Source organism: Vigna unguiculata, chromosome 3, assembly GCF_037176805.1.
Source record: "Vigna unguiculata cultivar grain cowpea cultivar isolate G323 ecotype 2 chromosome 3, ASM3717680v1, whole genome shotgun sequence".
NCBI lineage: Eukaryota > Viridiplantae > Streptophyta > Magnoliopsida > Fabales > Fabaceae > Vigna > Vigna unguiculata.
In genome coordinates, this window is record NC_140794.1 from 4,772,029 (window position 1) to 4,789,958 (window position 17,930).

Consider the following 17,930-nt stretch of genomic DNA (forward strand, 5'->3'; position numbering starts at 1 on the left):
AAAAGATGATGAAAGAATAACTATTGATAAATAAAAAAAAAACAGAAATAAATAATTATATAAAAAAATTTATAAAAATAACAGTCAATTTTTAAAAATTTAATAAATAATTATATTTTAAAAAATAAAATTAGTATTTTAAAATATAAAAGAAAAATCTTATATTATTAAAGATACTTATAAAAAAAATCCTTTTCTAATGTGTCTCTTTTCGATTTTCGGCAACAAATCAAATTCATTTGTTCAAAAATTATAAAAACTTTTTCCTTTCGCACTTTGTAACGTACCAACAATGAAATTTTGATGTATCCTCTTTTTTAAATAAGAAAAAAAAAGTACGGCGCACCGCCGCCCCTAAAAAGTCAGGGACCACGACGACGTTGAAATTCAGTCAAGTGTCGTTACCAGCAATATTCAAATTTAATTTTCAAAAGAAATTACAAATATGATTAAAATATATCTATTAACGAATTACTAAAATAATTTTTTTTATAATTGTCTAACTATGCAATACAATATTTAATAATATAATACTCCAAAATTATTAGTCTAAGATTAACTAAAACAATTTATGAAGAGTAAAATACTTCCGAATTCAATATCAATACACTCAATATATATAACATATATATATATATATATATATATATATATATAATGACAACAAACTAGGTCAATAAAAATGGATGAAGATTTCTAACTCATATTAACGTAACTAAATTATTATTATTATTATTGATGACATTTAATTAAAATTTAGACAAATATTATAACTAAATTAGTATATTATTTAATAAAAGTTCACTAAACTAAACTAAATATAATCTATAGTTAAACTTAATAAAAATTTAACATATAACTAAACTTAACCAAATTTAAAATCAATATGAAATCAAATTTATCTTACAGCGCAACTATAGTTATAAAAAATTTAATCTATAATCAAACTTAATCAAATTTAACTTATAACTCAACTTAAACTAACCGCTTAACCTTTACCTCTACACAATACAAATTTATCATCACTAACTAACCTATATTTTTTATAATAAAATAATTGTATAGCTAATCTAAAGAGATGCATTTTGTGAAGAAATAAAATTCCAACATATTATTTCTTGCAGAAGTAGACTTTATACTTTATTCAATGTTATAAAATCAAATTTTGAAATAATTCACTTATATTTTGTAAAATTTCTAACAACTTTTCTTATATAGGAAACAATTGCGCTGATGATGTAAGTGTGATTGATTATGGCAAAAAAACTATGGTATGTATTCGTTTATTTACAATTTTGTTTTTCAATATCAATTTGGTTTAAATTAATATAATATTTCAACCTAATTTCTTGTTATCACGCTAATGCAATATTAAGTGAACCTAAATACAATATAGTGGGGTCTGCGCAAAAAAGAGACAAGGATGACTTAAAAACTCGTAATTTATAATCGTTAAGATTACATTGCCAAATATTTATTTTAATATGCATTCTTCAAATTGCATATAAAAATAATTGAATAATAAAGCCTTTTTTATTTTCTCTTATGCTATTCAATTGATCTCTTAGAACGTTTGATGGATAGATAAAGAAATGGCGAGTTGTGGTTGTTTACGATAAAATCACAGTCATTATGGAAACTTTCAAACTTTTTCATCTTTGATTTGCAGAATCACGTCATCTACTCAAACACTTATCCTCAGAATCACCTATTTTCATTTAAATTACTCATAAATGAGTAAAACATTTAAGGCGTGTTTGGATAAAATTTTAAAAAATTATTAATATATATTAAATTTAAACTAGTATACTTTCAAAATACTTTATTTTAATCAAATAATTCAAAATTAACTATATTTCAATTGATACCAAATACAAACATTTATTTTAATATTAAATAACATTTACTTAATCAAGGATATTAATAGGCGAGGCGATAATTTTTTATGAAAATTTTAGTGAAGAAAAACAAAGTTAAAAATCAGTTTATTTAGAAATTCTTAATTTTTAACTAGGGCATAAATTAATTTTAACTAAAAGAAATCGTTTATTTTTCTTAAATATCTTTATAAAATAATTTTACCCAAATATATCCTTATTTAAACTATATTTATAAGACCAGTACTTCTTTCCCAATAATAATAAAATCTATGCTAATATCAAGTCATACACTTTACTTTATTGAAAGACTTTTATGTTATTAGATAAGGAAAATCTCAACTGTCTTATTTCCATTTTTAGGACTAAAAAAATCAATTTATTCAAAGTACACCATCTAATAGAAATATTCTGATTTTATAAAAACTCACGAAGAACATAAATATTCATAATATGTGTCAAATTTTTAAGAAGTACTATCTATATATTCATATGTATGATGAAGAAATGTTATCTAAAGATAAGAACAAAGGAACGGACAAAAAATTCCGTACGTGTAGATTTTGACTAAGAAGACAAACTTTGACTCCTTTTAATTTGTAATACGGTGCCGTGTTGCACTGCGACTTTTGTTATGTATTACTCTATTAGATCTAACGGTTAGGATCTGAATAAAATTAAAGTATATCCGTAGGATGCTTAGCCATAGTTATTGTGACATTAATTTGATTATGACAATTGTCACGTCTTCTTATTTTGATTGATATTTTTATAATTCCCCTCAAATCGAAGCGTGCAACAATACATTGAAAACAAAAATCTAAAAGAAAAGATAAGGTTTCATATGAATACTTTATTTTTAAATAAGTTTGGCATAGAAAAAGCAAAATATTCAGAAAACGATAAAGTACATCCACATCGTAATTTTTGCTTTTGCATGAAAAATCACTCCATTTATTGCTTAGTGGGTGTCGCGTATTTGTTTCTAGTTTCACGGATCTTCTAATTTTTAAGTTAAAAGTGCCAAAAAAAACTAATGTCTATGTAACTTGTATTAGACCCACTTTATATGTGCTAACAAATACTCTATGTGTCCTAAGGTTGAGGCCATCATCAAGATGAGTGAAATTGGTTAGTGCATGTTTAGAAACTAGTAATCATTTAAACATCACTTCAATTTATATTTTTTCCACCAAATATTTATAAAATGTTTAAAACATAAAATATCTGAAAATCTAATTAACATAATTGAAACAACTTATTATAAAATAAAATATATTGAGAGAGTACTCAGGTAACAAAGAGTTCAATAAATTTTTCACAAACAAAAAAAGTGATTGGTCTATATAGGAGAGAAAATTTATTAGGAATTGGAGAGAGAGAACCCTATGGAAATCTTAGCCAACTCACATAAAAGACACACATCACTTTTAACCAAAAATTTATTTCAATTCAAAATTTTAAAGCAATGGATTTATGATCTTCAAACTTATATGTTGACCAACTTTTTTATTTTTATCTAATGTGAGACATAGTCTCACATTTAGATTCTCAACAATCTCACTCTCAAATGTGAGTTCCTTCCACATTAGTACATTTTTATTTGAGTGAAAACATTTCCAACCACAAATACTCATTTCAACGAATCATCAACTCTAATGATACCGCAAATGGTCTATTGAAGGGAGAATTCATTAGAGAGAGAACAACACTAATGAAACCTTAGTATTTTCTATAAGGAATTGACAATACCTCACAATGTCACAAAGAAAATGAACAAGACATTCTTAGAAAGAGCTTGTTTCATGCTCTCAAATGTTAGTCTCTACAAATAGTAAAAAATGTGGTATTTACAACAAATTGTTCAATGCTACATTATTTAAGTGTTGAGCTTATTTTCATTTTAATGAAGGGAAATTGGATGCAAGCTATGAGATTCTATATGGGTTACAAGCTATGAGATCCTAAGGTGTCAAAGCTCGTGATTATCAAAGATGTGAACTTTTGATGAGATAATAATACTTACCGCAAACCAACATGATAACCATGCTAACAAAATTGAAGTTAATGATACTAGATAAATAGTAGAGCTTGAACTTGAACTAAAGTTGTTAAACAATAACTAGAGGAGACATAAGATATCATGGTAACAAAGTCTCAATATGTAAGATAGGTTACACCAAAAAAGACAGGCCAGAAAACCTTAAATATAAGTAGATTTTGTCGCTTTATTCCACATGAAAAAAACATTGATGAACAAGAAACAAATTCAGGTAATCAAGCATTTAATTTTGATGAAGCATCACAATGGATTGATGTTATGAAAAAATAACTTGAATCTCTCCATAAAGATTAAATTTGGAAGCTTGTCAAGAAACCAATTCATTAGAAGATTGTGGGTTGTAAGTGGATATTGAAAAATTTAATATATTCATTAGAAGATTTAATATATGTTATATATTAGTATCCAAAATTTTTTAGACATCTATACAAAAATTTTAACACTTACAAAATATTTGTTAAATATTCATCCATGTATGAAAGGTGTATGATAATTATGTTTCGTCGATGATTTCAATATTTACTTAATTAAGAGAGTTATATTGAAAAATTTATAGAAAGATTTGAAATATGAAATGCAAAACCAGTTAATATTCTCTCAATTTATTTGCAAAAATGTCATCTCAAATTCAAGAGAAAAATGATTTATGTCAAGTACCCTTACCATAACATAATTGGAAGTATGACATGTGATATTTATTTATATCAGATCAATTATTTTACACTAATGAATGTTGTTAGCTGTTAACTAATTCAAGAAGACTTGCAAAAAAAAAAAAGTGAAGTATATGGTTACATATTTAAAAAAAAAAATGTAATATTAGATTAGTGTTTAAAAGAGAAATCAACAAAACTATTTTTCATAACATTTAATTTTATAATTCATATTACAGAAGAAGATATTAGTTGTATATATCCTTTAAATTACATAGTATTTCTGTTAAATAAATAACATTACAACAGAGAGAATGATATTAAAGTTATAAATTATTATATGATAATTTATTTATTAATAAATATTAAAATATAAAGGTGTTTGAAGAAGAATCATATTCAAACATATATTTCAAAAAACTAATTTACTATACATTACTTCTTTTATTGATAAAGCTTTTCTTTCACCACTTACATTATATAAATACGTTCGTTATTTTTCTTGAATGCTATCAACACAATATTATGTATGTGGTATTATTTTTACCTACATAAGCTGCACCAACCATATTGTTTGAATAAAATTTGATTTGATGTCCACATCTGCTACCATGGTCCCTCCATTTCCGGAATGGGACGGCACTCAGACGGAGGGTTTCCCCACTCAATTTCTATGCATACCAATATTTTTTATTTTTATTTTTTTATTATTATCCCAAATTTACAACCTCAATTAATGTCTCTCTATATAAAAAATAGAAGCACACCCACATAGACATTGTGACGAACTTAGCACCAAGAACAATGGGTTTCCTCTCCGAACAAGAACTGAAGAAGATGAAGGTGAAGAAGGGTTGGCTTGCGGTTGAGGTAGAAGAAGAATCGGAAGAGGGTGGTTGTGGCGAAGGCTCTCACAGATTTATGATTCCAATTTCTTATCTTTATCATCCTCTCTTCAAGAACCTTCTGGATAAGGCGTACGAGGTTTACGGGTACCACACCCAAGGTCCTCTCAAGCTCCCGTGTTCAGTTGATGACTTTCTTCATCTCCGATGGAGAATCCACAAAGAAGCCACCACCACCCACCATCTTCATCATCACCAACCTCATCATCGTCAACTTTCTCACTCCTTCTCTTTCACCTCTTGTTGATTTCCACTTTCTTCAACACCGCTCTGTAATTACACACTGGAAGAGATCAAAGTTTGCACTGCATGCTCAAGTTTTTCTTTTCTCTCTCTTTTTCGTTTCTTTCTATATCATCGGATACGCCACGTGTGGTTCATGTTCATGTTCATGTTCATGTTCATGTTCATCCACTGTACAGAAAATTAGAACTGGTTAGTAAAACAAGAAAAAGAAAAATCTGACTTTTAGTGATGTAATTTTGGTTTGCCAATGGTTTTCCGATCTGAGAACAAGACATGGTTATTGATTCAGGTTGTTACTGATGCGATATATATTAACTGATGTTTTTAATGTTAAGAGATACATTTCTAAACAAATTAATTTTAAAATAAATACAAATTATTAAACTAAAGAAAAAAATTGAGGTAGGTGAGATACGACATAAAAAATCATATACTATTAGAGTAGAGTATTATGAGAAAAAAAAACTACACTTAATTATATTAATAATGATTTATAATGAAATGACATTCAAATTGTTAATACATGATGATAATAACGAGTGTTTTTAGGCCCACGTGAATAATAGTGAATATAAAAGAAATACTTATTAATTAAAGGAAACACTTTTGTTATATTAAACTGTAAAAATAATTGAACACTTTTTGGGAGTTGTTATATGCATTTAAAAAGGTATTAAATTGTGTGTAATTACAAACCATCCATATGGGAATGGTTTTAAAATATGTGTGGATGAACTAAAAGGAACATCTTTTAAAGTAATAAAACTAAAAGAAAGAAAATTTTCTAATTAAAGGAATACAATAATAGACTAATTGAAAAATGTGGAGACATATAATGTGAAGAAGGGTAAGTAGTTGTTGATGGTTTGAATGGTGATGGTATTTAGAAAGATTTGATTGGTTGAAGTTGCAGTGTTATGATAATTGAAAGAGTAAAGTTAATGGAAGTTATTGACAGGTTTAGGAGTGAGTGGTGGTCTTATTCAGAATGAGTAACTCAGGGATATGCTCTTTGAATAAAGCAAAATTTTGTGGTCTTGTGTTCATTTTCTATCTCCCTCCTTTTATTCCTAAAGGTTACTCAAAACTTTCAAATTCATTTTGGTCAGAAAGAGCCTGTCCCATCTCTTATCAAATAACCAATTATATTCATTTACGACTCTACATTTTTGCTTCATTTTTTAATATATTTTAAACATTAAAATCAATGTAGATCATAAACGTATTTTTGAAGATAAACAGAGAAAAAAAAAACCTTGAAAAAAAAAAAAGAGAATTCAAACTCATTGAGGCACCTCCAATCATTCACCAACATTTACTTCAATTGTCACATGATGCTCCTCTTCATTTCTTCCCATTCTTTCAAGATCTCACTTATTCCTCTTAAAATTTGAAAGTGTTTGATTATGTAAACAAAATTTTTTGTGTGTTTTATTCATAAAACAAAACTTTATAAATATCTTGATCGGAGTTTTCTTAGTTCCTGAATTTTCACTACATATGTCAAAGGGTTAAAAATGTTTTTTTAGTATTTGATCTGTGATGCAAAATTAAAATTTATCTTTGTTTAAAACTTTGATGTATTATTAGACGGTTAAAAAATGAATTAATACGATCCTTTTAACTCAATTACGTTAAATTTTTTTAAACGTGCCAAACATCTTTTACATTGACATTAAAAATAGAACGTGTCAAACAATATAAATAATTCAAATGATAACATGAGACGTGTTTTACACGTAAAAAAATAATTAACGTTAATGGATTAAAAGAATTATATCCCGTCAGTTTTAAAATACTAAGACAAAAATAATCAAAGTTTTGGATAGGAACAAATTTTACCTTCGCATTAAAATTCAGGGAGTAAAAACATATTTAACCCAAAGTTTAATTACTTAATTTTTTTTCTTATATAAAAAAATTATCTTTTTAATTCCTTGTAGTTCATTTTAGTATATATATATATATATATATATATATATATATATATATATATATTGTATTTTTAATATCTTTTAATTCGTATAAGCTTAGAGGATAAAAACTAAAAAAAGTTAAAAATAATATTTGTATAAACTAAAGAGATTCAAAATGGAATGAATTGAGATTAAAACAGGACTTTTTTAAAATATAAAAACAAAAAGGTAACTTTTTTTAAAATTATAAGAATTAAATAAGTAATTGAACCTAATTAAATTATTTTTTTTAATGCTGATTTGATTAAATATGTCTACTCATTTTCAAATATGTTACAAAGTGTTAGATAGTAAAGTCCAACTCGCTTCATTCTCAACAAGAATTTAGGTAAAATGGAAAGAAAGCAATAAACGCTTAGTGAGCAAGTTTTTTTCTTTTAGTAGTAACTGGGCCATCTCATGCCACGCTGGGCTTTACTTTTTAGGCTACTTTTTCCTGCAACTCCATATTATTTAGCTGCACCCCCATTACAGTGACATTTTATCTTTGGTGAAAGTAACTTCCGAGTTCCTATTCTGAAAATTTTCCAGAACAATACTTTCAAAATTTTCAGAACAGGACAGAATTTTTAGAATAAAATTTTCAAAACGTAATTTCTCAAAAAAGTTTTTTTGAAACACATGAAAATATTTTGGAATGAGTTTTCTTTACAAAATATTGAAAACATATATAATATATCTTCCGGGATAAGTTTTTCAGAATAAGGTTTTCGTAACACATTAAATGTGTTTTAAAATCAGCTTTTTCCCACAATACATTCTCCCTTTTTTTACTTCATCTGCAACGTTCATGGCGCAGCGGTGTGGAGCAAGGAAGAAGGGCATTTTAACCTTTCTCCTATTTATATGGTGGTGGAGTTAGTAATAAGAGGGGTGAAGGAAGAAAATACCTACTTTATATTAGAAAAGGCCTGAGATTAGGTTATGGGCTAACTCGCTTGTTAACGTTGTTTCATGTTCGTCTTTTGATATATTTCTTGAAACAAAAACGAGGGATATCCTGTGAGTAGACATGAAGCTTATAGCTTTAAGAATCTATTTTGCACTCAAAATGTTTGTGTAAACAACTTAACTGAATGCTTGTTCAATAAGTTCTTATCAGAACTTATAGAACTCAAGCCATTTTCAAAGCCTAAATAAGGTTCTCAACAAAATATAGTCCAAAAAAAAAAATTGGATGTCCAAGCTTTTCCCTATTAAGTTCTTTGGTATATGATTCGGTTAAGTATTGAATAAAAGGTTTCAGCAGTTGGGGGACATGACCATGAATAATGCAGGTGTCATTAATTAAAAAATTTCACAGTCAAAAGTTGAATGTGGTGCCAATCACACCAGTTTCTTGAAAGCCAGTTAATCATTTTCTGAACTTAGCCGATTTAGTGATTAGAACATTATTATTGCAATTATTGTGTTCGCCTAGCTAGATTCTACTCAACTTTGTGCTTTGGCTTTAAATGAAAATAGTGTGTTGCAGTGCTGTTGGGTATCAAACACCCAGATATCCGGTAGTTCCTGTAATTTTGTTTCCTTTTTTTCATTCCAATTTTATTAATTTTTTTTCCATCTTCTTTCTTAGGTGTCCTTAAGTTACTTGATAAAATTATGGTTAACTGACAATTTTTAAAAAAAATTTAACTACCCATTTGACTTTTTTGGTGAATCATCTTTTCCTTTTAGTTCTCACATTTAAAAAACATCTCCTTTAAATCTTTATTTATTTATGCATACCATTTTTAATTTCTTTATAGTAGGTATTAAAATTTATATATAGAAAAATTAAAATTTAAAACAGTGTGCACGAATTTAAATGAAGTAAAAAGTATAACTTTACACTGATATGGAAAGTAAATGAATACTTAAAGCTTATATTTAGAATATTGTTTGTGTTTGTAGTTGAGTTGTTGAAGACATGACTGTTAATTAAATGAGTTCACAGATTTGACTGTTAAGCTAATGTCATGCATTGACGTAAACTCGGTGTCTTGTGGTGTCTTGCTTCTCCAGAACGTAGAAAGCTAAAAGTGTCGAATCAAAAAGCCCGAAAAAGAAAGAAAACCATAAAGATAGGGTTTTGCATGTAAATCCCAGTCACCTGTCGCTTAAGTTGAAGCAAATTAATTAGCTGCACAGACGAACCAACCATAGCCTAATAATACCCTAAAAACATTTTAGTATTGTTGCACTTTATGAAACTTACAAAAAAAAATAAAAAATGGTGGCTTTCTGTGAAGAATTCAGTCTGAGTCCTAATGTGTGTATAGTTTGATTTGATGTGAATATCTACTTTTGATGCTATTTCCTTCCACCTGAGGAGGTGGAGGATTATGTTGATATAAATATTGAATTTTGATTGATGTAATGGTTTTGCAAGAGAGATGGAGACATGAAGAGGAAGAAGCATTTAGGAGTAGCAGAAACTGGGTACGGGAGTGGGTAGTTAATTATTATTATTATTAGAATATGAAAATGGCATTACAGTGGTCCTGTAATTCAGGTTTGTTTGGTGGCATTAATTAGTTGGTATTAAGTGTCCTTTAAAACATAAAGCTAAAGTGTTTGATGTGTGGAAAATGAGAAAGATGGATCTTTGGATTCCCCCTCGCGGTTGACATGCACGGATCTTCATATATAAAGTGGATCGTAATAAATGTCTGCGCTGATTAGTCAAAACATTGGGACATAGCTTTCCTGTTCCTCGACAATGGAGACTCATTTATTTAACCATAACTGTGATTTATTAGTTAGAACATAATTTTGTTATGATGATGTGCAGTGTAGGGAAGAAGATGCAGGCGATATGTGAATTAGGGGAGGGCCCGAGAAATACGGTGGTTAAGAAGAGAAGAGCATTATGATGAGGCCATAATTGAGAAATAAGGTGGTCCCCACCGGAACAGTAACCAAACATCTATCTCATGTATGTGTGGTCCCCCACGTGAGGCATGTCTTGAATTCCCACCACGTGCTATTGTCCCCCCGCCATGGGACCCACGCTCCGCCGTACCACCCGGCATTTATTGCTATCACATGGTGGTGCCTGCAGCGTAGCATGCTCGGAGAATCTCACCCGTCCGTTCCACGCTTTCATGTAAATTAGTAATCAGTGGTTAATATGCATTAAACAGTTTGTTATGTTGTGGTCCAGGATTAAATGCGAATGGTGCTGTGTCTTGTACTGCTCCTCGTTACTCGGGTTGTTTCATTTCACTCCCTTCTCCCCATCCTACGCTCCCGCTGACACCGACATCTCCCCTTCTCTTTCTCACCCTCCGATCACATCTTTCACGCATTCCCTATTCGCCGTCTTTCCCATGACGTCTTTCACGCAACACATTTCTTCATTATTATTTCATTATCATTATGTGTCTTCTTCACCAACTCCATGCATGCATCATGCATCTTCTTCTTCTTCTGCATTCTCATGATCATCTTCTTTTGGTTTATTACATGGATTAGTAAGACAAAAATAAGATACCGTTGCATGAATTCAATTTAATGAATTACATGGAATTGCTCTACCTACTCAAACTACCTACGTATACTAGTAGGGACATGCTATATCTATACTTTCATAATGCATCCCTATTTAATATATATTATTATCATCATCACAAAAACAATACTTATTACTCAGCTTAATTATTTGTTATCATAATAATTAATATCACAAATCCTAATCACTATAGATGTAATACAAAAAGCAGATATTTTGTTAATTCTACTACACCGTAATTAACCACGATGCTTTGTAAAAAAATGTAAAAAATACTATCAACTTTGATGGTTAGATTATCGTCCCAAATAAATTTCATTAATTCTACTTTTAAACATTTTGGTGTTAACTTAGTGACTATGTGTCAGATAAATATAAGATTATTTTATTAATGAAATATCTGATTATGTTCAAATTTTATAAATAAATGTAATACACACAATAAGAATTTACAAGTTATCAGTTAATAAAATTTAACTTAGTTACATGACGTATTCAATTATAAACACATCCTTGTATGCAGGTGAGAAGAATAAATTTAGATGTACACACCGAACAAATGTAGAAAAAAAAAATCAGAGTTTAACTAGTTAATTAAGTACTTTAATTTTTTTTAAGGAAATTAGCCTGCTGTCGTTATACTGTTGACCATATTTAAATTATATTTTGTGCTTGTCTCTCTTTTTCTGAAGCTCTAACACATATTTAATGTCTATGAATGTGAGCAACGGATACAAACTTTAACGTAATCTTGCTCATTATGTTAAAAATTGATACGTAAGATTAGTATTTAAATATTCATTTTAATATAATAAAATTGTATTTCTTGGATTAATGTTAGAAAGACATTCCATAACAAGTTTGATGCATGAAGTGTGCATTAGGCAAATATTATTATATTTACTTAAATGTTCACTAATAATTCGATTAAATGACTATTTACTAAAATTTTATCACATAAATATTGCGTTGTAAACTTACAATAACTTATTTTGATATTACTATGAAAAATGTTTAAAAAACTCATTAGAAATACAAATTATTTTTATAAATTCAAGTAATTTTTTCAACCAGTCTCTAATAATATTATTATTATTGTTATTATCTTACAATAAAATTATGCTTATACGCTATAAAATCTGAAATATTCTTTAATTGGTGAGAAAGAATTTATATATTACCTAAGACACTGGGTGCTTCAACACTGAATATAAAAAAGTTATAAAAAATAAATGCAAGGTCACATAATGTAATGTAAAAAATACCATAAACTTTCGACATCACAGAAAGTCCAGTACCATTTGTCTGTTGGATTTATATTTTAAAAATTGTAGAAAGAGTGGATTTTATTAATTGTAGTTCCAACAGTTCTACTATGATCAAGATTTTAAGTCATATAATCAAAACGGATTAGACTAATTTTTTTCAAAAAGTAGTTATAAACCTACAACAATAAGATCCTCACATCGCTCTCCTTGAATTTTCTTAATCTCGCTTTTATTCTTTCCCAATTAATTATTGAATTAAAATATCGCAAGTTAGTATAAAATTTATTTGAGTTTGCTAAACAATTTTTTTCTCTTCATCGACCCATTTAACTAATCCCTCAAATCTGTTGACATATACATCCAGAGTTTTAAAAGGCTTTGGGTCCTAAACCATTATCATGCAATGACTCTAACTAGCACAAAATTTTTGCACTTAATATATATCACTCTAAGAAACATTTAATTTTGGGTAGATAAATTTTAAAAATAATCTAGAGACTAATTATAACTTTTTATTCATAATAATTACTATTTTAATAATAAATAATAATTTATTTTATAAATGAATATCTAAATTGGTCATTATAGTCACTAACATTTTTTAATTATTAAAATTGATTGTTAATGGAACATTTTTTTTTTTATAATGGATCATGATGACTCTCCACTACATGTTCAAAAGATTTATTACTAATAAAGTATGAGTTAACTATATAGAATGTTATGATAGTATTGTCAACACAAGATTTTACGGTACAACTTTTGTGAATTTTTTCATATACTATATATATATATATATATATATATATATATATATATATATATATATATATATATATATATATATATATATATATAGTATTTTTACTATATGTATAAAAGCTAGATTAGCTAATCAAGTCAGATGAATTGACAAAAATCTTATTGGAAAAGTCACATAAAACAAGGTTCAGTTTAATTTTACACTTCAGGATTGAATGCTGACTAAACTTTTTTAAACTCACCGGTGGAAGAATTTTCACAATGTTAAATAAAATTATTTGTAAGAAGGAATATCATCAGTATTTTTTTTTAAAATACAGGTTTTTCTTGAACACCTTACATATATATTTATACAGAAACGATAGGTAAGAAAGATATATAGTTTGGAAGAAAACACATGCATATGGTAGCTTACACGAAAGGAATAATAAAATTGGAAGGATAAGAAATAAGGTAAAATAATATGGGAGGGTAAGAAAAAACATTTACAACTCAGAACTCAGTTGATGGATCGTTAGTTTCTTGAAACTGTAAAATGAGATGACCTATAAGAAGGTAGACATTGGACATGACACTGGTTTCAGTCAGAAGTGTATATCATACTTTTTATCTGCTACTCATATTACCTAATATGCAACACCTCCATTTTTTTATAATATCTTTCTCATTAATCACCATTTTATTTCATATTCAATTATAACATAAGTGAACATGGCACACGTATAAATCCTTGTTTTTCCAGTATGCTCACACGCACACGTATATATAGAGAAGGTATTTATATATTAACGTCCTTTAAGTGGCTGGATATGGTTGAAGCTTAATTAATGCGATCATAACTTCGAGTGCCAATATTTGAAATGGGGTGAAGTATTAGTTGCTGTAATGAGTTCTGAAACATTATTTTTCCAATTGATCTGGGAGAATGAGTGAGTGATGGCTACAAACATTTTTATGAGACTCATAATTTTTTCTACTGAGTCCAATAATTGACGAGACTGGTGTAGAACAAAAGGCTGAGACTATTTTCTCTAGCTCAACTAGACCACACAGGTAGGATGAAAATTTTTCTTGGCTAACACGTTCACTGTGGCTACTTCTTCACATATTTATAACCTGTTTTGGTATTGATTTTATGGTGAATGTTAAGATTAAGAAGAGAGTGTTGGTGGGTAATTAGATAGATAGGTAGAGAGAGAGAAAGAAAAGTGAAAAAGAAAGGAAGAAGAGTGTGTGATTGTGATATGATGTGGCCGTGCGGGTAACGTATAGTACAGAGGAGTTTGAAAGTAGGGATAACAAAAGGCTAAAAATAATAAGGCAATGATGAAAGAATCGCATTAAAGACATAGTTGTCTCGTGTCAAGTGTATTTTAAATACTCATTTTGTCTTCTTCTCTGTGTTTGACTACCACCAACTGTTGGTAGCAGGTAACAGGTAACAGGTCGGTTGGTTGACCGGCACCATCAGGTAATTCCCATGACAATATCTTTTCATTTTATTAATATTATTAATTCATGTCATTATTTATATATATAGTATTGTATTGTTAGTTTGTTACTGAATTAACGTTTGGTAACTGAATTTAGTAAAATTTTGGAGTAAAAGTCGTGTAACATGAAAGAATTTGTGCGTGTTTTGTGGCGTGGAGTGAAGAAACGTGGTACGAAGGATTGTTGTTTATGATGTTGTTATGTTACAGGTGAGGAGTTAGTTTAAGTTCCGTTTTGCATAAGCTAATTTTGGAAGATCTGAATGGGTGAGTAAAAAGCAGCATTAGTGTGGTGTGAGTCAGTGCTTGGGCTTATCTCTCTCTCTTCTCTTATATAAGAAGGTATATGTGGGTTAGGGTTTTGAGGGAGAAAGAAGGAAACGCGTTGAGATGGGTTGGTATTGAGGGGAATGTTGGCTGGCTCGAGGCTTTTCACAAACGAGGTTCACAGTGGATGGAACTATAAGGCTTCGGACCAGGCTTCATTCCCCTCAAAAGTACTTCCTTCATGGATCAGTTTCTACTTTCACTTCAAACACAACACACATCGATCTCATGTTTTTTTTTTGTTTGTTTGTTTCTGCCTCACATGTTGTTCTTTCCTTGCAAAGGTGAGGTTGAGAGGAATGTTGTCTGGCTCGAGGTCATGGAGGAGGAGGAGGAGGAGAGTTCTCAGATCAACTCTTTTTCGGTCAAAGTTTCCGATGGAAATTTACCCTCTAACACCAAAATGATTCTCGGACCAGGCTTCATTCCCCCCACCCAACTTTTGCTATTTTCTTTCTCACAATCTTCGTACTTCAAATCTGCATGCCCCCATGGTAAGCCTTTCTCTTTCTTTCATCTTTCTCTCAATTTTTAACACTGAATAATGCCCTTTTGCAGCTTCTTCTTGCAGGGTCAGAATTTTCGACTCACAAGCCATCTTCTTTTGTTTTACCTGTAAATCTTTGTAAAGGTTGTATTTTTCGTTGTGAATACATTAGCTTCTCCCAAATCAAGAGCTTCTGTGATGATGGGTTAATCAATTTGTTCACATGTATGTATGGCTTAAGAAACAACTTTGAGTTTGCTTCTGTACAGAATATTGTTGTGTAACCATGCTCGAGTTTCGCATTTAATTTGAAGGCATTTCGTATCAGTGAAGAATCAATCCATGTTTCAAATGTTTTTGGGTATTATTTTCTCTCTCTCTCTCTCACGTTCACTCATGGAGAGAGCGCAAAGCAAATGAAATCTGTCTAGTTTTGTGGATACTAATTGTATATTAAGATTTGAGAGTAAGAATATATTAAGAAAAAAGTTGGGTAATTATCGAAGGCCCTCACACCTGCGGGAATGTTTATTTCACGTGGACAAGAAAGGTGAATGAAAGCATCAACAGTGAAAACCTATCAGATGTGAAATTCTTTCTTTATCTGCAACTAGCTGCTATACCCTCTTAGGTCTTTCTAGCGTTTCAAAACATAACATCCCTCTTCTGAAGTCCTTTCAGCTTTGAATAATGTTTCAGCTTTTTGTCAATTAACCTGTTTTCAGGCCGGTGAAAAATATAGGGAAGGCAACTCCATAATTTACTTGGGAAAAAGGCTTTGCCATCATTTTCATCAACATCTGAATGAATGTACTTCAGGTAAATTAACAGTTACCCAGTAAAGCAAGTAATAAATAGATATTTAATAAGCTATTAAATTTAATTATAACACTTATGACATGCATGTACAACAACTCCTCCAAATGAATACTCCCACAACTCTAAATACATATTAATGTGGGTGATGTAAGGTTTTGAAACATGATGCAGTGTTGAATTTATTATGGTTTTGTTGTGTAGTGAAATGACAGTGACGAGTGTTGAAGGCATGCACTCAGTAGCTGCTGAGAAGCATATGCAAAAGGAGAAAGAGTAATGAATGAAAGAAGATAGAAGAGAAGAGAAGAGAAGAGAAGAGAAAATATGTGCTGGAACAGTTAACGAGAAGAAAGTGAGAATCAGGAGAAGCTATGTGTCTATGATTATGATCTATCTATGACCACACCACGCAAGCTTCCATTATCATGACGACCCAGATGTGTGTATCTAGCTGCATGCATAACTAAGCTGATGCAAACTAAACCTGGAAAAAAGAGAAAGAGAAAATGCAACTTCTTTTCTATTAGGAGTCTGATATGTGTGTTTTAGTGTAATGTATTTATGGAGCTTCTAAAGCTGTTGAAAATTCAGAAACCATCTCCGGAAAAGGTTGGATCAGCAATATCAGGTTCATGAGCCTTTTCGTGGAGTCACTGTAGTAATAGTGAGATGAGATCTTTTAGCATTTCAAATTGAAAAGCATTTGGAGAGAGATAAAGAGAGAGAGAAAGTAAATGTAGAGTATCTGATATGTTTCTTGGGAAATGAAACTAAGAGAAAGACACAGCAACTCGGGGACCGTTTCATGACAAACTTGGTCTCTTTAAAGAAGTGAAACAATTGCACTTCTTTATTGTTCACACAGCTTCATTGTTAATTTATTATCATTTTAACTAGCTCCTACTTTTTCTTCTGTCACGCACCCAGCAACAAAATCTTCAAAACCAGTTATATATCAATAAACAGATTCAAAATAATCCCTCTTACGTTTGTTCACTCAACAATAGTACAGTGATAATAATTAAACTTGTGTAATCTCGCACCTACCATTTCTTTTTTTATTCAAAATACCATCCGTACAATTATTTAAGCTCCTGCAACAACAAGATCATAGCTTTGTTTTCATGTGTAAGCATATATATGACGCATGAAACTATATCTATATACTACTGTTTACTATTCAGTCAGCTCGATGCCACAGCATAAAAAAAAAAGGTTAAAATAACGAAATACAGTGTTGGTATAAGTTAAAGTATTTGGCTGCTGAATCATTTCATTTGAAATGTACAGATTTGGTTTTTTCAAAGTTTAAACCCTGAAATATGATTACATAGCATTGTTTTTTAGCCATATCTCCATTTAAACGAGTGATTTTTGCAGTGGATAGTTTGGTTTGTTGTATTTGGGAGCATAGATAGAAGGGGAAAAGAGAGGGACAAAATGATTTGGTAAGGAAAAAGCAGTGAAAGGAAAGGGACAAGGAGATAATACAATCTCTCAGGGAGGATTGGAAAAGGAAATATAGTACTAAAGAGTGTCCATATATGTCTTCATATTCGTTT

General features: G+C 29.7%; 1 long non-coding RNA gene across 5 annotated transcripts; it reads left to right on the forward strand.

The window, feature by feature from the left end:
* Window positions 1-14,280: 14,280 nt before the first annotated feature.
* LOC114176835 (uncharacterized) lies at window positions 14,281-17,264 on the forward strand. Of its 5 annotated transcripts, none has more exons than XR_014993406.1 (5): window positions 14,281-14,295; window positions 14,671-14,713; window positions 14,946-15,002; window positions 15,347-16,368; window positions 16,570-17,264. It is a non-coding gene; the product is annotated as an uncharacterized LOC114176835 (long non-coding RNA). The 5 variants fall into 5 exon arrangements; XR_003603061.2 differs by having other exon boundaries at window positions 14,674-14,713; XR_003603060.2 differs by lacking the exons at window positions 14,281-14,295; window positions 14,671-14,713; window positions 14,946-15,002 and adding an exon at window positions 14,930-14,945.
* Window positions 17,265-17,930: the final 666 nt, after the last annotated feature.